The sequence below is a fragment of the Lemur catta genome, chromosome 5 (genome assembly GCF_020740605.2).
Source record: "Lemur catta isolate mLemCat1 chromosome 5, mLemCat1.pri, whole genome shotgun sequence".
Taxonomy (NCBI): domain Eukaryota; kingdom Metazoa; phylum Chordata; class Mammalia; order Primates; family Lemuridae; genus Lemur; species Lemur catta.
This window is the reverse complement of record NC_059132.1, coordinates 30938488-30957160: the sequence shown is the minus strand read 5'-3', so window position 1 is coordinate 30957160 and position 18673 is coordinate 30938488.

Here is an 18673-nt window from a genome sequence, read left to right as displayed (position 1 = left end):
TACTTTGGCCAGGGGAGAGTTGGGAGAGTTCTGCATAACTGAGAATGTTTGGAAAACAGGAGCTGCTGGCATTTGTTAACTGCTCCTAAGGCTCAGGGATGAGGGATGAGGGTGGGGAGAAACCCAATGCAACTGATGAGGAGGTCTGGAGATACCACCAAGTGTGTCCATATCCCTCTTAAATTGCCCAGAATAGGACGTGGGCTGGCCAGAGTAAAGGGAAAGACATCACCTTCCTCCTTCTACAAGCCCTACTTCTGTTAATGCAGCCCGAGATTGCATTCACTTTGGTGGCATTTAAACAAATGTCACGCATGCTGCTGCTAAGTCATGTCTCCCCAGTCACCTCAAGTCTGCCAATCCCTCTCCCACTTTGGGAGAACCACCTCTACCTTTAACTCCTTTTCAAGACTCTGTGAGGCAAAAATCCTGTCCTCTTAGGGGGAGATGGGGTGGCCAAGGAGGAGATTAGAAGTCAGCTCTCATTCTTTTTTTATTCTTCAATAGCAGCAAAAAGCAAAACAAAACAAGGAAGCAAACTGCTTCCTTAACGCACTTAGCAGGTTTACCCCTCCAGATCGCCCTCTAGTCAGTCCTTTGTTCCTGCAGAGCCTCTGGGGATCCGGCTCTGTCCTTCCTCAGGTCCTCCCCTCCACCTGCACACCCTCAGCACATCCTGCCACCTTACACCTGAGCTCCACATTTCCACATTCAAGTGTTTGACAAAAAAAAAAAAAAAAAAAAGTGGCCCAGTACCAGAGACACAGCCACCATGCCTTCTGGTTTTCTTCCAACCAAATCCAAATGCAAGATAAATGCTTAATTCTTCACATATACAGTCTCAGTTATTTATTTGCCAAATACTTAGTGTGTGCAGACATTGGTCTGGTGCTTTACAAATATTAACTCCTTTAGCCCTCAAAACAGACCATAATAACAATTGTTATCCTCATTCACAGAAGAAGAAATTGAGGCACATATGAATTACGTGACCGTCTCAATGTCGCAAAATTAGTGACAGAACAGAAATTTGAATCCAAGTAGTTAGCACTCTTTTTTTGTTTTTGTTTTGTTTCGTTTTGTTTGAGACAGTGTCTTGCTCTGTCCCCTGAGCTAGAGTGCAGTGGCATCATCATAGCTCACAGCAACCTCAAACTCCTGGCCTAAATGATCCTCCTGCTTCAGCCTCCTGAGTAGCTGGGACTACAGGCGCGCGCCACCACACCTGGCTAATTTTTTCTATTTTTTGTAGAGACGGGGTCTCGCTCTCGCTCAGGCTGCTCTCCAACGCCTGACCTCAAGCGATCCTCCTGCCTTGGCCTCCCAGAGTGCTGAGATTACAGGTGTGAGCCACCGCGCCCGGCCAGTTTGCACTCTTAAACCTGTGCCAAGGGTCAGCAAACTTTTTCCATAAAAGGCCACATAGTATTTTAGACATTAAGTGCCACATACAATCTCTGTCACAACCACTCAACCTTGTTGCCCTAGTACAAAGGCAACAACCATAGACAATGTATAAATGAATGGGTGTGACTGTGTGCAATGAAACTTTATTTAAGGTCACTGAAATGTGAATTTCATATCATCTTGGATGTCATAAAATCGTACTCACCTTTTGATTTTCCCCCAACCATTTAAAAATATAAAATCCATTTTTAGCTCATAGGTCATACAAAAACAGGTGGCAGCCAGATTTGGCCTGCAGGCGGGAGTTTGGGACTCTGTGCTGGGTTTCTGCCCTCCCCTGATCCTGCCAGCTCACTCCCTTATCATCTCCAGCTCCAGACAGACAAATTGACAGGCTTGAAGGGGTTAATGACTTGCCCAGGGTTACCCAGTGAGCAGATGGGGGAGTCAGGAATTGCACCCAGGTTTGTCTTCCCGGGAGGCTGCAGGAGAAGGAGAACGGTGCAGGTGGGTGGGGAGCAGGGCTGAACCGGGGGGCTTCAGTGCTGCCTAACTTGGCCTGAAGCCACCAATCCACCAAGAGATGGCAGAACCTCTCTCCTTGCCCCTCTACTGCCCTTGCCCTCCCCACAGGAACTGAGTGCAGTAGCCTGGAGCCTCTCTGCTCTGATCTGCCACTGTGGTCCCATTTTCACACCCTCTTGGGACTTGTAAACAACTGAAATGCTCCGGCTTCCAAGCCTGCAGCCAGAGCCCCAGAAAAACCCAGAGGCTGTCTTGACTTGATCTGATCTTGCCAACTATAGCCATTAAGGGAGGGCAGACCTGGTCTAAAAGGGCCCTGAGCTGCCACTTGTGAAAATAGCTCTGGCCTGGCCAAGACTGGGAAAAGGTGGGGGAGGAGTGGGAAAGGGGGAGAGACAGAGAAAGAGAGAGAGAGAGAGAGAGAGAGCGCAAGAACAAGCAGAAGAGATAAAGTGACAGAGAGAAACATGGGTCAGAGAGAGATGCAGACACACATACACACACGTACATGCACACACTCCCAACACACATGGAAAAAGGTCTTTTAAAAGCTGTTTTCTGATCCAGAACCCTATTACCTTATACTCCAGCTCTATAGACACAGAAAAGCCATTATTGCAGCAGAAAATATCCCTGCATTGCTTATTGTTAATACTTATTTTTTTTGTCTTTTGTAGGTTTTTACAGCCTTAACTTCATTCAAACCAATAAGCAGGCCCCTGATGTGGATGGTACAGAGGTTATTTGCCTGAGAAGCGATGTGGGGCTTAGAGAGCTCCAGCAACTTGCTCAAGATGGCAGAAGTTCATGGTCACACCGGGACCAAGGATCAGGACTTCTGACTCCAGTGCAGTGTTGGTATCCTCCAAATCATGCCCAGGAACAAAGGGGACATTGAAGGTCAGAAGTTTTGTTTCCTCTCTTCCCTTCAGTAAGTAGCCCCTAAACTCCCTCTTTGACAAGGAAATGACAGTGACATAGTATAGCTGAGCTTGATCAAGGCAGTGGACAAGCAGGTACATGATGTCTTCATGGTCAAACATGATGGAAAACTGTGAGATGGATCCAAGCGCAGCCAGGTGGATTGGAGCCAATAGGAGATTGGTACCCAGGTGAATTAGTTTTCATGTAGAATGGTGCTTTGTCGCATGATTTTCTATTACTAAAATTGAGTGACTTGAGCTCCCCTCCCACTTCTTCAGAGAATGACTCTATTACTTGGGATCCTCCCTATCAGGATAACTCTCAGGACAGTTACTTAGTCCAAAGGGGCAGTTCTAATTCCCATACCCTGAAGGCAAAAAACCTGAGAAAGCCTGATCATTAAGTATCCTGCAGTTTTGGAGACTGCCACATGAGAGCACTGTTGGAAAGAGGCAGCTCAGTTGCCCAGAGGCAGTTCTCTGCTGTATCTGCAGGAGCCTGGAAACACTGTTTCCAATACCTGCAAGCCCAGCTCCAGGTGCAGTCCCTACCCCCTAAAGAAACCACTTTATTGATTAAGGCATGTTCCATTTGGCTGGTCCTGCATTTGTTACTCAGTGAGCTTTGGGAAAGGGAAAAAACACCTCTCACATAGCTATGGGCACTCCATGATGCACAGGCTTGGATATACAGTGTTTCAGCTTTGTATTTACATATACATACTCAAATACCAATGTTTATTTCCCCAGGTTTACCAGCAGTGTGCTGGGGTAGCTAGGTTGGGACCAGTTTCCAGGCACAGTTACAAACTGTTCCTATAAGCAGCAGCCTCCCAAGCTCTTGCCCTTTCTGGGCTGCACTAGTGGGTAGCTCTTGGTGTGGGGCTGAACAGCATATGTCCTCCTGAAAACACCCCAGTGCCACTGAGGAAGATTGGCTCTCCCCACATCTTGGAGCAGGGTACTTCTTGGCTTCTGCCTCCCACCTCCAATTGAAGTCGAAAGGGTCAAATCCTTCCTCTCCTCACCTCTTGGGTGAGTCAGTGGCAAACACATTATCTACAAGGATCTTTCCCAGGACTTTGACTCTGCAAGGAAGAGGGAATGGCTTCTGGCCATTGTCCTGATGGCAAAATAGCAGTTGTGGAGGGGCCGTTTACAGCAACCCGACCTATGTCCCTGTTAAAGGCAACCACTGCTTTTCCTGCTTCCTGCTTCTTGGCCCTTCAGAGTTTTCTTAATTCCTGCTGACCCAAGCCTGCTCTTCTAGTCTTTCATCAATTCAGTAGGCTTCCACTGACCTTCCAAAAAAAAAAAAAACAACCTTCTTTTTCATTTCTGGTGCTTGCAGAACCCTGTCTGAAAAAGCCCTGAAAAGGAAAGAGCTCCTCCCCTTTCTCACATCCAATATGTGCCCCTAACTCATTCCCCAGGAGGATAGTTTGGGTTCCTGCCCTCCCCAGGGCAAATCTCCACCTTACCTGATATAAATTTTTATAGAAAAAACAAACATAAAAGAATATGCTCCCCAAATGTCGGCAATGTTAGCTCAGGGTAGTGAGATTATTGGAGGGTTTCATTTTTCCCTTTTTCCTCGTCTGTGGCTCTGGAAAAAAATTTTTTGCCATGTCTATACACTCCATTTATGACTAAGAACAACATTTATGTGGATGCTTCTTTAATTGCAATTAGAGAAACTGAGACATTGAGCAAAGGGCAATAAGGTCCTTTGTCATGCTAAAGGCGTGAGCCCCTGTCCCTGCAGTGGCTGTCCTTGAGTAGGAGACTTGGGCTGCATTTTGGCACTGCCTCCTGGCTGTTATCACCCAACCGGCATGGGTGTATTTATTGACAGAGCCAAGGGCTGACATCGCAGTTGGCTCTGTTGTATGCACGACTCAGGGCAAGTTCTTGCCCCTCTTGGGCCCCCAGTCTCCCCACGTAAACAAGGAGGAGATGGAGCCAGGTGACTGCTCAGGGTTCTGCCGCTCGATTTGGGGGCCTTGTTGAAGATCATCGCCTGAAGGAAGCAGAACCCAGGGAGAAGCTGGGATCACCCTCTCTGGGTGGGAAGGCACGAGAGATGCCCCATGTAGCCAGCACTCTCCGAGCTGCATATCTCAAACTGGCTTAAGCAAAAAATGGAATTTATTGGCTCATGTAACTGAAAAATTTAAGTCTATATTCAGGCTTTGCTGGATCCAAGGTGTCATCAGGATTTGGTCTCTCTTAGTCTCTTCTGTTTTCCTCTGTCTGCTTCCTCCTCCAGCAGGTCCCTCCTGTGCACAGGCAGGATGGTCACCAGCAGCCCCAGGCTTACAGCGTGCCAGCTTAACACCTCTTCTCAAGGGTTCCAGAAAAAGTCCCAGCACCAACTCTCACTGGACTGTATTAAGTGACATGCCCATTGCTGATCTAGTCCCTCAGTGGAGCCAGGTGCAGATTCTGTTGATTGGCCAGACTTGGGTCAAGGTCCTGCCCTGAAGTTGGGAGGTGGAGTATTACTTACACCTTATGGCCTAAGGGTAGGTATCCATAGAGGTCCACTCAGGTTCATGTCCATCAGTGGTCACCAAAGTGTGTTCCCGCAATCAGCAGCAGCAGTATTACCATCCTCACATGGGAGCTTGTTAGACATGCAGAATCACAGGCCCAGCCCTGCAGCTGATTCTCATGCACACTAAGCATTGAAAAACACTGATGTGAACCAGCGGATCTTGCCCCTGATTTCAATCAGAATCACCTGGGGCGCTTTTATGACACCTGGACCCCACTCTCAACCAGTTTTATCAGGATAAGGGAGGGAATGGGGTCCAATCATTGCTCCTTTTTAAAATGTTCCTGTACGTGATTCTAAGGGCACCCCAGGTTGAGAGAACCACTGAGCTCAACCAAACTCTCGTTCTCGCTATTTCTAACTTATGAAGTGGAGATAAACGAGGATGGGGACTGCCCCTCTGCTGAGAGTGGTGGTTCATTAAAGGGAGCGACTTGGAAGGTAGCCACTCAAGCCAAGCCAAATGAAGTAACAAAGCCAGAGACATGTAATCCACCTAACTTTGTGGAATTTAAACCTGGAATTTCCTACTCTATGAAAAATTCATCTGTGTACCCCCACAGCTGATTTCCCTGAGACATGGGAAAAATACTAGACAATTTCTTTCTTTCTTTTTTTTTGGAGACAGAGTCTCGCTCTGTTGCCTGGGCTAGAGTGCCGTGGCATCAGCCTCGCTGACAGCAACCTCAAACTCCTGGGCTCAAGCAATCCTTCTGCCTCAGCCTCGCAAGTAAGCTGGGACTACAGCCATGTGCCACCATGCCCAGCTAATTTTTTCTATATATTTTTAGTTGTCCAACTAATTTATTTCTATTGTTAGTAGAGACAGGGTCTCGCTCTTGCTCAGGCTGGTCTCGAACTCCTGACCTCAAGCGATCCTCCCGCCTCAGCCTCCCAGAATGCTAGGATTACAGGCGTGAGCCACCACGCCCGGCCTAGCCACAATTTCTTGAGTGCTCACTACAGGTATGTATCAGACAATGTATTTGTCTTATTTAAACTTGCCATACCCTTTGAGGTACGTAATATTAAATAGGAATACAATCCCATGAAGTAGGTAATATTAAATACCAAAGAGGAAGACACTGAGGATCAAAGGGTAAAGTAACTAAACCTCAGTGGCTGAGCTAGGATTTGAATCCAGGGCTATTTTGTTCAAAAACCCCAGACCTACCTGCTGGGAAAGGTCACGGTCTCTAGTTAGGAGTAGAGGGGCTTGGAGAGGAGTTTGGAGGTGGATCCCGTGATTCCACATGTTTTGCAGAAAGCACTGGCCTGGAATCAGAACGCGGCTGCACTCCCAGCTCTGTCCCCACTTAGCCATGCGACCTAGAGCAAGTCACTTCTCTAGCTGGGGCCTCAGTCTCCCGTTCTGAGCAGTGAGATCCTGCGCAATTGACCCCTGAGGTCATTTTCAGTTCCGTCTGGATGACGTTACCGGAAGTTCCCAGCAGAACTTGCTTTCCAGGATCCTAGGACCTGTTTTCAAACACTCCCGTGTTTCAGACTGACCAGGCGTTACAGTCATTCTGCTGGTAACTAAAGAATTACTCCCTAGACCAGTCGAGGATTCCTGACTTTTTATCAAGGTGTAAAAGACAATACAGCTCAGACGGAAGGTCTAATATTCACAATTGGCAGCTGTGAAAGGGTTAATACCCAGGGCTGGCGTGGATGTAGTGGAATGTGCACTCTCACACACTAGTGGGAGAGTGTAAACTGGTACAATTTTCTCAGAGGGTAATTTGTAATATCTTTAAAATTTTTTAATGTCCATACCCCTTAATCCAGCGATTCTTCTTCAAAGACTACCCTCAAGAAACACTTACTCTGTGCACAAGGAGGCAAAACAAGAACGTTCATTGGTGTAGTGTGTGCTGTATGTACTGTTTGGAAACAGCCCATGCTTTGGCATACTATGCAGCATGTTACAGGCATACAGAAGATCTATATGGAATTATATGGAAAAATTTTCAATATATGTAAATAAAAAAAGCAAATCTCAGAATATATTTGGTTAAAAACACACTCACATACGGTAATGAGATACAACTTATACCCACTAGGATAGCTATAATAAAAAAGAAAGATAAAGACAAGTGTTGGTGAGGATATAGAGAAATTAGAACCTCATTCTCTGTAGGCATAAAATGGTGCAGCCACTTCGGAAAACAGTCCGACAGTTCCCCAAATGGTTAAACATAGAATTACCATATGACCTATCGATTCCTTTCCTAGATATATAACCAACAGAAATAAAAACGTGTTTTCACACAGAAACTCATACATGGATATTTATAACAGCATTATTATAATAAGCAAAAAGTGGAAACAACCCAAATGTCCATGAACTCGTGAGTGGTTGAGTAAAATGTTGTACAGCCCCAAAATGGAGTATTACTCTGCAATAAAAGGAATGAAGTTCTGATTCATGTACAACGTGGATGAACCTTGAAAACCTTATGCTAAGTGAAATATACATATTGTATTATTCCATTTAAATAATGTCCTAAATAAGCAAATCTATAGGGACAGAAAGTTGTCTAGAGCTGGGAGGATGAGGAGCCTGGGAGATAAGAACTAAGGGGTGTGGGTTTCTTTCTAGGGTAATAAAAACATTCTAAAATTCTTTTGTGGTGTTGGATGCACAACTCTGTAAATAAATTAAAAGCCATTGAATTGTACACTCAAAATGGGTTAATTATATGGTATGTTAACTATATTTCAATAAAGCTGTTATAGAACACATACAAATATATACAATGTTTTTCAATGAAACATTGCTTATAATAGCAAAAGGGAAGAATCTAAGTACCCATAAATAAGTGATTAGCTAAGGAAATTATGGTAAAATGTACTACTATGGAATATAATGCAATATTATGCCAAAGGCAAAAACGAGGATATTCTATATGAGTTCATGTGGCAGGTTCTCTGGGACACATTTCAAAGTGAGATAAGCAAGGAACAGAACAGTGTTCTGTTCATACTTGCTTTTCATACGCACAGACCAGGGGCCGGCAAGCTGGAGTTCACAGGTCCAGTCCAGCCTGCCACCTGTCTTGGTACAGCCAGCAAACTAAGAATGGCGCTTAGATCTTAAATAGTTGAGAAACCAGCAAAAGAAGAATAATAGTTCATGACATGAAAATGGCATGAAATTCAAATTTCTATGTCTATAAATAAAGTTTCCCTGGCACACAGCCACGCTCATTCATTTATGCATTGTCTATGGCTGCTTTCTCAATACAATGGCAGAGTTGAGTAGTTTCGACAGAGACCGTAAGCCTACAAAGCCTAAAGTATTTACGATCTGGCCCTTCCCAGGCAAGATTTGCTGACTCCTGGCCTAGCCTATCAGGAAGGAAACCCTAGATCCTGGTGACCCAACTGGCTGCTCTGGGAGGAGAAGGAACAGCTGGCGGATGGGGGTAGGCAAGACACTTCTCACCGGGTACCCTTTCGGACCTATTAAAAAAATGTCAACAAAACACAAGCTATATATTTCTTTCTTATTTTTCTTTTTGTAAAGATAGGTTCTCATTCTGTCGCCCACGTTGGAGAGCAGCAGTGCGATCACAGCAGCCTCAAACTCCTGAGCTCAAGCGATGCTCCCACCTCAGCCTCCTGAGTAGCTGGGACTACAGGCACACGCCGCCACGCCCAGCTAATTTTTAAAATTTTTTTGTAGAGATGAGGTCTTGTTATGTTGCCCAGGCTGGTCTTGAACTCCTGGGCTCAAGCAATCCTCCTGCCTCGGTCTCCCAAAGTGCTGGGATTACACCATGCCCAGCCCAAAAGCTATATATTTCTGCATGTGAGCATATTAGGTTGTATGCAGAAAAATATTTCTACAGCAATACGCCAAATGGGTAACTGAGGTTACTCTGAGGGAAGGGGTTGGCTGGGGAGAGGGGAGTCAAGTGGCTTCAGCATTAATATGTTGTTGGGATAGTTTATAAGCAGAATCACTTCATGTATAACTTATACAACTAAAATTAAAGAGTGCATTCATAAAAACAGCCCTTGTTGCACTTTCTTGAGTTGTGTGTTCCGTGAGGTGGTGGGCTCTGCCTGGGAACTTACTGTAGTTCCTGGTATAGGGCCTGGCCCACCACGGGTGCTCGTCTGTTTATTGAATGAGTGCAAGGGCCCAACAGATGCGTGTGTCAAGAGTGAGGGAGTGCACTCGGAGGAATGCATGGTTCATAGTGGGCTGGGGTGCACTGGGATGTCCTGAGAGGAAGGGATGGCCTAAGTGGCAGAGCAGGGACATCATCCTTGCTGCCTCCTAGCCAAAGGCTGCCAGCTCCCCATGGGCTGCAAGCGCCTTGGTTGAGGAGCCCTAGCCTTCAGCCTGTCCTACCTCCCCTACCCCCATAAGATCCCTGATTATTTTTTATCCTTATACAGCCTCTCGTGAAGGGCACTAGGGAATCCAGCTGGGGGTTTGTACAGCAAGCGCCATCTGTGGTGTCACTGCTCCCTGTGGGGAGAGATGCCTCCTGCCTGCCGCCCAGTGCCCAAAGAATCCCCTGCCCAAGGACCAGGCCTGTGGGGGCTGCAGCAGAACTACATGGGTGTTCAGGTGTCCAGGGCAGCCGGCAAGAGGAGTGTCTCATACATGGACACATTGAGGACAGCTCTTGTTCGGCTTGTCCTCATCTTTTCTTCCAGAAACAAAGCCCCTATTTCTATCTGGGGACCTCTTTATGCTCAGTCCATGTAGTCTGGGTGGGGCTGACCCAACCCTGGATGCACAATTGGATGTAAGATACAGGCCTGGCCAATCAGAACATCCCATTTCCATGGTCACAGTGATTGGTTCAGAGCTGGGCATGTGACCCAAGCTAAGCCAATGAATGTCAGCCCCCAAGATTTTTGCTGATGCCATCAGGAGAGAAATGCTGTCTCTGGGCTGTGGGTGTTACCTGCAGAGCTACACTTAGAGTAGCTGGTCACTACACTTAGAGTAGCTACACTTAGAGTAGAGTCACACTGGTTGACTTTTGCCCCTACATAGAGCAAGATGGCCTGAGAACACAGCTAAGACAGAAGGAAGTAAAGCCAAGAATTGGAGACTGGGTCCTGAAGACATTGCTTAAATTGGATTCAGTTGTGCCTGAAGTCCATATCTACCCCTGGTCTTTTCAGTTAAGTGGACCCCAAGTCCCCCCTTTTGTTTAGTAGTTTGTATTGGCAAGATTGTCTGCCACACAGAGTTGGCAGAGCCATGCTTCCTGTCAGAATCTTTGAACATTTCATGGAGAGTTCACTTCTGCCCCCTTTGCTGTGCACGTAGGACCCTCTGTCACTGTTTCCAGCTTTTGAGGGGCAGCCTGCTTCTCTGGCCTGCTGGCTCTCATCCTCTCTCTGGATGAAGTGTCTGACTCCCTCGGTCTCCTCTCCTCCCCTCTGCAGCCCACCCCTTAAAATCCCAGCCCCTGCATATCCAGGCTGTTAACACGCCACACCATTTATGATCGGAATGCGGCCTCAGACACGGCTGTTTTTGTTCTTCAACCTTTTCTGAGCACTTTCTATAAGCCAGACTCCGTGCCAACCACATTACACGCATAATCTCATCTAATCTTCTCAATAACCCTGTTGCGTAGGTTTATGATTATGATTCTCATTTTTAGGAGATGGGAAGCAGTGGCTTAGGGAGATGAAATAACTGGCCTGAGATGAAACAGCTGAGTCACACACAGCAGGAGGCAGGGCTGGGACTGGACTGTAGGGGGGAGCTGACCCCAGAGCCTGTGCTCTGACCACTGCACCGTTGCTTCTGACCTGAGTGCACCCCAGGTTCACCCGGGGTGCCAGTGCCCATTCCAGGGCCCCCTCCTCTGAGTGAGGACAGGGCAGGTTTGGGAAGCTGCTTCATTAAACAACTGCCCCAGAGGATGCTGATGCATGAGGTCCCCAGGACCTCCCACGAACAATAGCCATTGTCTCCCCATTAAGGACTTTGGCCCTAGAAAGGAGTTTGGTGTTGCCAGACCTATTATTGCAGGAGTGGAAGCTCTGCCCTGGCTTAGGCATGATGACAACACAAGACAAACTCCTTTGCTGACAGAGGGAAAAGAGAGAACGAGGGCATGTGGGTGAGCAACTCATGCCTGGAAAGAAAACAAAAAATGAAAGAATAACATCATTCCACTTTTCAGGGGGTGGGTGGTGAGGGTATGGACTGAGAGGGAAGAGGTGTAAGCCAGGGCCCTGGATAAATTCAAATTCTATAGGATTTCTTCATTTCCCCCTGAAAAGAAATGGCTGTCACCCTGGGAGGATGAAGCTCAAAGTTCTTAACAAAGCTTAATTCCCAGCAGGAGCTGGATGTGCTCTGTTGACACCAGGCTTTTAGGCATTCCATTCTCTTTGCCTGGAACGCCCTCTCTGCCCTTCGTCTGCTTTGCTTAACAAACTTCTACTCATCCTTCAGGTCCCCAGTGCTGAGGACACTTCCTCTGACCATCAGCTCTGGATTAGGTGCCCCTCCTCCACACTCTCTTACCTCCCTGTAATGTGTCTTGATCTTACCTCTCAAATTGTGTTTTACGTGTTTAATTCATCCCACTAGACTATGGGATTCCTGAAGGAAGGACTATGTCTATCTTGTTCTCTATTATAATCTCAACACCAGACACACTAGAACAATTCATTGAACGAATAAATGAATGAATGGTTTAATGAAACCAAAATGCAAAGCCTGAGGCAGTTACTTGCAGTAATCCTCTTGCCCACTAGATGGCACACCACCGCGGGACGGGCTGGGAGTGGAGTAAAATTGATGCACAGGTTGATGGGGTGAGGGGAGCCTGCCCCGGGGGCCTCGGATCTCCAGACTAGCAGCTGGAGACCTCTGCGAGCCTAAATTTGTATGTACGGAAATCTCTGCTCAGGTAATTGCCTTATCTGGAGCCCCGTTTCCATCAGGGTTACATCTTCTTGCTACACATCAAATGCTTTTCAACATCTCTGAAGTTTCTTCTCTCACTTACCAGAGAAGTGTTTTTTTGTTATTGCTATTGTTATTGTTGTTACTGTTGATTGCTTGAAATGGTTTTATAAACAGCTTGTTTGGCCCAGCATCGTGGTATGTGCCTGTAGTCCCCGCTACTTGGGAGGCTGAGCTGGGAGGATCCCTGGAGCCCAGGAGTTCAAGGCTATAGTGTGCTATGATCATGCTTGTGAATAGCCGCTGCACTTCAGCCTGCGTGGCATAGTGAGACTCTGTCTCTAAACGGGAAAAAAAAAAGATTTTTCTTATTACTGTTTAGGAAATGGGTGAATTTGGTCACTTTTAGGATCTGAGCCACCATGGAGTCCAATCTTCCACCCTACCGTTTATCTGAAACTTCTATTTTTTTGCTTAAGAACTAACACAAACTTACATTTCTCTGACTCTTCCCTTCTGTCACCAACACAAGTCGGTTCATTTTTCAGGGAACTATATTTTATAGAAAACCAATTTTTTTTTTTTTTTACATTACCTCCTGAGAATGTCAGGGTACATGACAAGTGACAACAACAAAGCAATGTTGAAATGTAGCTGTGGGCAGCAGGCTAGGCTTACTGACTCGCGTTATTATTTCCAGTGTGCCAGCCTCACAGCGCTATGGTTTAAATCTGGACCCACCAAAATGACAGACTCATATATGCTGTGAGCATTCTGGTTTATTCACAAATAATTAAAAGCAAAATTTTAAACTGAACAATGCCAAGAATCTAAGGTAGCAAGACAATGGCTAGCTAGCTTGCCCATAAGTCCCAATAGTTCCATAATATTATTATATTAATAATAATAGTTTCATTCCGAAAATTCTTTTAGTAGAAGGTAATAAAAATATTAATTTGGCAGAAATTGAGCCTTGGAGCCTTGGAGCCTTAAGAAGGTCAGGAATTAGGCACTGGCCTAAGGAGGTTAATCCTTGACTGCCCTGTTGATCTTCACGTGACGATGTTAGCCTCTCTGTGCCTTTGCTTCTTATCGTGCCAGTGGAGACAGCGAGCCTGCCAGGCCAGCCCAAGAAGGGGAGTTGGAGCCTCCTCTTTGTACATGTGTTTGACTTGGAGCTGGTTCCAGACCAGTGCAGCCACCATAAGCCATTACAAAGGCCTCTGGTGATCTTTCTGTGCCTGCTCCCCAGCGGATGCCAGTCTCTGCCCGTTACCACCTTCGTATCTGAGCAGTTGGGAATTATTTAGAAACAGCGTTATTTGTACTCCTACAATCCAGCCAACATGACAGCCATAAAGATTGCTTTGGGGTTCCGTGAGCTGCTGATTGAAGGGTGTAGGGGGGAAAAAGAAGCTGAGTCAGTCAAGGGCTTTGCCCCAAGATTGCCCAAAGTGGCACATTGGTAGTGGGGGACAGGCTAGCACCCAGGGCTCTTCTCTCCCTCCTGGGGCTGTTTTCAAGCACTGTGTGTGTGTGTGTGTGTGTGTGTGTTGGGTAGAGGGAATAGATATGACTCATTCAGTCACAATACTTCTGTCCAATGAGGATGTTGTGAACTGCCACAAAAACGGGTTCAGTGCTAAGCTGCACGATGTCAGATTTGGCAGTGCTTTCTTGGATATGACACCAAAGGCACTGGCAACAACAAAAATAGACAAATTGAACTGCCTGAAAATTTTTAAATTTTGTGCATCAAAAGACACTATTAGCTGGGCATGGTGGTTCACACCTGTAATCCCAGCACTTTGGGAGGCCGAGGCAAAAGGATTGTTTGAGGCCAAGAGTTCAAGACCAGCTTAGGCAACATAGTGAGACCCTTGTCTCTACCAATAAAGAAAAAAAATTAGCCAGGCGTGATGAGGCACATCTGTAGTCCCAGCTACTTGGGAGGCTGAGGCAGAAGGATCACTTGAACCCAGTAGTCTGAGGCTTCAGTGAGCTATGATAGGTCCATTGCACTATCATAGCTCACTGGGTAGCAGAGTGAGACCCTGTCTCTAAAAAAAAAATGAATACACTATCAATAGAGTGAAAACATAACCCACAGACTAGGAGAAAATATTTTCAAATCATATATTTGATAAGGGATTAATATCCAGAATATATGGAGAACTCCTAGACTTCAAAAACCCAATTCAATAAATGAGCAAAGGACTTAAATAGACATTTCTCAAAAAAAGATATGCAAATGGTCAATAAACACACGAAAAGATGCTCAACATTACGGAAATGCAAATCAAAACTAAAATGAGCTATTACCTCACACCTGTCGGGATGGCTACTATTTAAAAAAAACAGAAAATGGCAAGTGTTGGTGAGGATGTGAGGAGACTGGAACCCTTGTGCACTGCTGGTGGGAATGCAAAATGGTGCAGCTGCCGTGGAAAACAGCATGGAAGTTCCTCAAAAAGTTAAAATTGGAATTACCGCAGGATCCAGCAGTTCCACTTCCGGGTATAGACTCAAATGTGTGGAGGGAAGTCTTGAAGAGATACCTGTACACCCAAGTTTCTAGCAGCATCATTCAGTACAGCCAAAATGTGGATGCAACCCAAGTGCCCATTGATGGATGAATGGACAAGCAAAATGTGGTCCATACGTACAATAGAATACTATTATTCTGCCTTATAAAGGAAGGAAATTCTGACATATGCTACCATATAGGTGAATTGCAAAGACATTATGCTAAGCCAGTCACAAAAAGACAAACACTGCATGATTCCACTTGTGTGAGGGGCTCCGAGTCAAAATCAGAGACAGAAAGGTAGAATGGAGGTTGCCGGGGACTGTTGAGAGTGGGAGGAAAGTTCTCATGTGGTGGGTACAGAGTTTCAGTTTTACGAGAGGGAGAGAGTTATGGAGAGGGATGGTGGTCATGCGTGCACAACACTACGGGTGTACATAACACCACCGAACCACACACTTAAAAATGTGGTACATTTTATGTTATGTGTATTTTAGCACAATAAAAAAGAGTTTTAAAAAATGGGTTCCGTGTTGAGCTCACTGTGAGTGGGTAGGTGGGGTAGACAGAGTGGGATAAGAAGAAACGAGACCCAGACCCTGGCCTTAGAGAGCCTCTAGTCTCGTCAGGAATGCAGGGTGTTAGTCGAGCAAGAAGCCACTGGTCTAAAGCAAGGTTCCTTGCAGCTCCAATGTTAGCTGAGGTCATATGTCCTCTGAGATTAAATAAAATTGGCTGGCGCCCTATCCCTCCTCATGTGGGAAGCCCAATGCCCTCCAAAGATTTCTGCGTGTTCCCAGGGGCCTCTGTCCTCCCCGTGTTCCCAGACCTTGGACTCCTGCCCTCCTGAGGCTGTTTCAATTCCAGGGCAACGGGAACTCTCTTTCCTTGTTTGCCCCAAAACGCTCCCACCAGAGATTTGTGCGCAGCCAACTTTACCAGTGGCTTGGTGTGGTCAACAAGGCAAGCAACAGTAACCTAAATCCCGGCTGGCCCTGGGCCTGACGGTCCTTAGGCCGCCCAACTCTGAGACCTCTCCCCGGCCACCTCCCTTCACAGAGCCTGGCTTTCCGTTTGGAAGTGTGGTCCCCTCGCCCTTAGCGTGCCCTTCCCAGGCCCACCCCAGGAGCGCAGTTTCCCTCAAGACATCATGCAGGGCAGCGAACTCTCCAACCCCACATCCCCTGATGCCTTGCACACCGCAAGGTTCATTATTGTGGTGTGCTAAGGAAAGGCCATTTGTCTTTTGAATTTGTACCACATGCAACTATTACTTATTCCCAAAGAGCCACATAATTTTTTGAAAGAGGTCTTCTTCTTAGCATCTCACCTTTTACTGCAAAGAAAAAAAAAAGCATTGTAATTTTAGCCTGTTGTTTTTCCTTCTCCTACCAGCCTCACCAAGGAAAGAAAGCATGGAGATTTGTTTTTCCATTGATAGGAATTATGCCCTCTCGGGAAGCAGAAGTCATTACAGTGAGTTTGAGTTTTAAAGGGCATTATTTCCAACTGTGCCCATTTGTTACTTGCACTGTCCCACTCGTTCGTTCCACGAACAGACAGATGCTCTAGGGGCTTAACTGAAGGTGGAATCTGTGGGCTGGAGTGACCAGGGGTGGCTTCCTGGGAAGGGGGGAATTGACCTGAAACATCGCCACAGCAGCGAAGGGCAGAATTTAGTGAGATGAAGGGCAGGGCAGGTAGAAAGCGGGAGTGGGGACTGATAGGTAATGGGAATTAATAACCCTCCATTCTGTCAACAAGTATTTATGGGGCTCCACGCAGCTCTGGCCCTGTGCTCGGCACCGCGCTGGAGAGGGACAGCGGACACAGGCAGTTCCAGGAGAGGGCAAGGCGTGGCAGAAACTCAGGGTCATGGGGGGAAGGTTGCTGCCTCAAGGAGACCAGGGGAGGCTGCCAGGAGAGAGTGACATTTAAGCTGAGACGGGAGGAATGTGTGGGTGATGGTAAGAGGCAGTGTTTCAAGCAGAGAGAACATTGTTTATGAAATTCCTAAGTCAAGAGAGAGGCTGGTGAGGAAATGGAGGGAGTCCGACACGGCGGGAGGCGAGAGCTGGAGGCGGGAGGTGGTGAGGGACGAGGCTGGGAGAGGCAGGTGCAGGGCAGGTGTGTGCAGGGCAGGCTGGGCCTTGCAGGCCCTGGAGGGGGGAAGGACATGATCTCGAGGGCAGTGGAGATGCTGAGGAGTTTTTAGCAGTGAAGCTACACGATCAGACGTGGGCTTTCGAAAGGCCTTTGGGCTGGGCATGGAGGATACATTGAGCGGGAAGAAACAGGAAGCAGAGGGAGGGTTTGGGAGGGGACTGCAGTGATCAGTGGAGCTCCGATGCCTGGCATGGGTTACAGGAAGGACCTTGTGCCAGGACAGGAGTGGATAGGAACGGAGCCTGGGACCTCACAGTGGCAGAAGCAGAGACAAGAGGACTTGCAAAGGACAGACCAGGGTGGCTTTGGGGCTGCTGCTTGGGGGAACCAACTGGATGGAACCCGAATTGCCAGGGGTGAATCCTCTCCTCTCCGAGAAGGGGTGCTGCACCGTGGGTTTTCCCAGTATCGGGATAAGCACCACTGGTGCGCGGTGTCCAAGATGGGCATCACGTAGCATTCACTCGCACCGCGACAAGTCCATCCCTCTCTCAATCCTCCTTCCGTCCTTCAAGGGGAAAGCCTCGCGTGGATGCCAGACTGCCTTTAACATCCCCCGGGCACTTGCTAACCTCCCTCTTCTGCAAAGAGAGAGTTAGGCCTCGGGCTCAGCGCCTTCAGCAGGTAAAAGTACCTTGCTGGGATTTGATAACGTTTCATCGCATTTATTTTTATGGCTGCTTTCCATTTATGGTCAGTGAAACCAGATTTCCAACTATGGCAGCGATATCGAGTTTCGTTTTTAAACAAAGGCATTTAAGCTAAGGGGGAAAATGGGCTACCTTAAAAATATACTAGGTACATAATGGTACAGCTGGTATGGGGCTATGGCAAAAATCGGGAGGGGAGGACCTGGGTGACAGAAGGCCGGGAAACACTGGGATAGCACAAAGAGCACTAGGTTTGGAGTCCAGAAACCGTTGTAAGTACTTACACCCTCCTCCTGGTCACTGTGGGGACTGGTTGACATGGATGGGAAATGGCTCCAGGGACTCTGAGGACTCTTGGGACCCTCCTCATTGTCAGGATCACGACAAGAGGTGGTCCCCGCTCTGATCCTCCCACAGGGTCACAGGCGTGAGGGTGGGAGTAGCCGTGTGGGGTCAGGTTAGTGTCTATTTTCTTCCAGGAACTTTTTTAGTTCCTCAAAGAAATTAAGCCTGAAGAACATATCTCCCCAAAGATAAACTATTCAAGATAAGTTGTTCAAACATTACCAGGTAGACTTTGCTCTCCTGAAGTGGTGTCTAAAACTCAAGCCACAGGAAGGCTTTGAACGTAAGGCTATCGCTAGTGTCCGCTCAGTGCAGTCCCTGGGCACCAGGGGCACAGGGTGCAGGCGCCAGTCCAAATACGGTCAGCGAACGGAAGGGGAAGTGGCCGCTCTGTGGCCTGGGGAATTGCTGTTGTTGCAAGACTGAAAATTCAGTGCCCCCTTTCTTGGGGGCTTCTGCTTTCACACTTTCGGTCTTGGTGTTGGTAGGTGTGTCCCTGCCTGCTCCCCACGCCCGGCTGGCCGGCGGCTTGGCACACACGGCACGGGCATTGCTAGACTGCAAAACAGGGGGTTCTATAGTCAGAGCCTTACACGGTCGCCACCATTTAATCCACCTCTTTGTTTTCTTGCTTTTGTCAGTCATCACCCACGTAAGCCGAATGAGGACAGA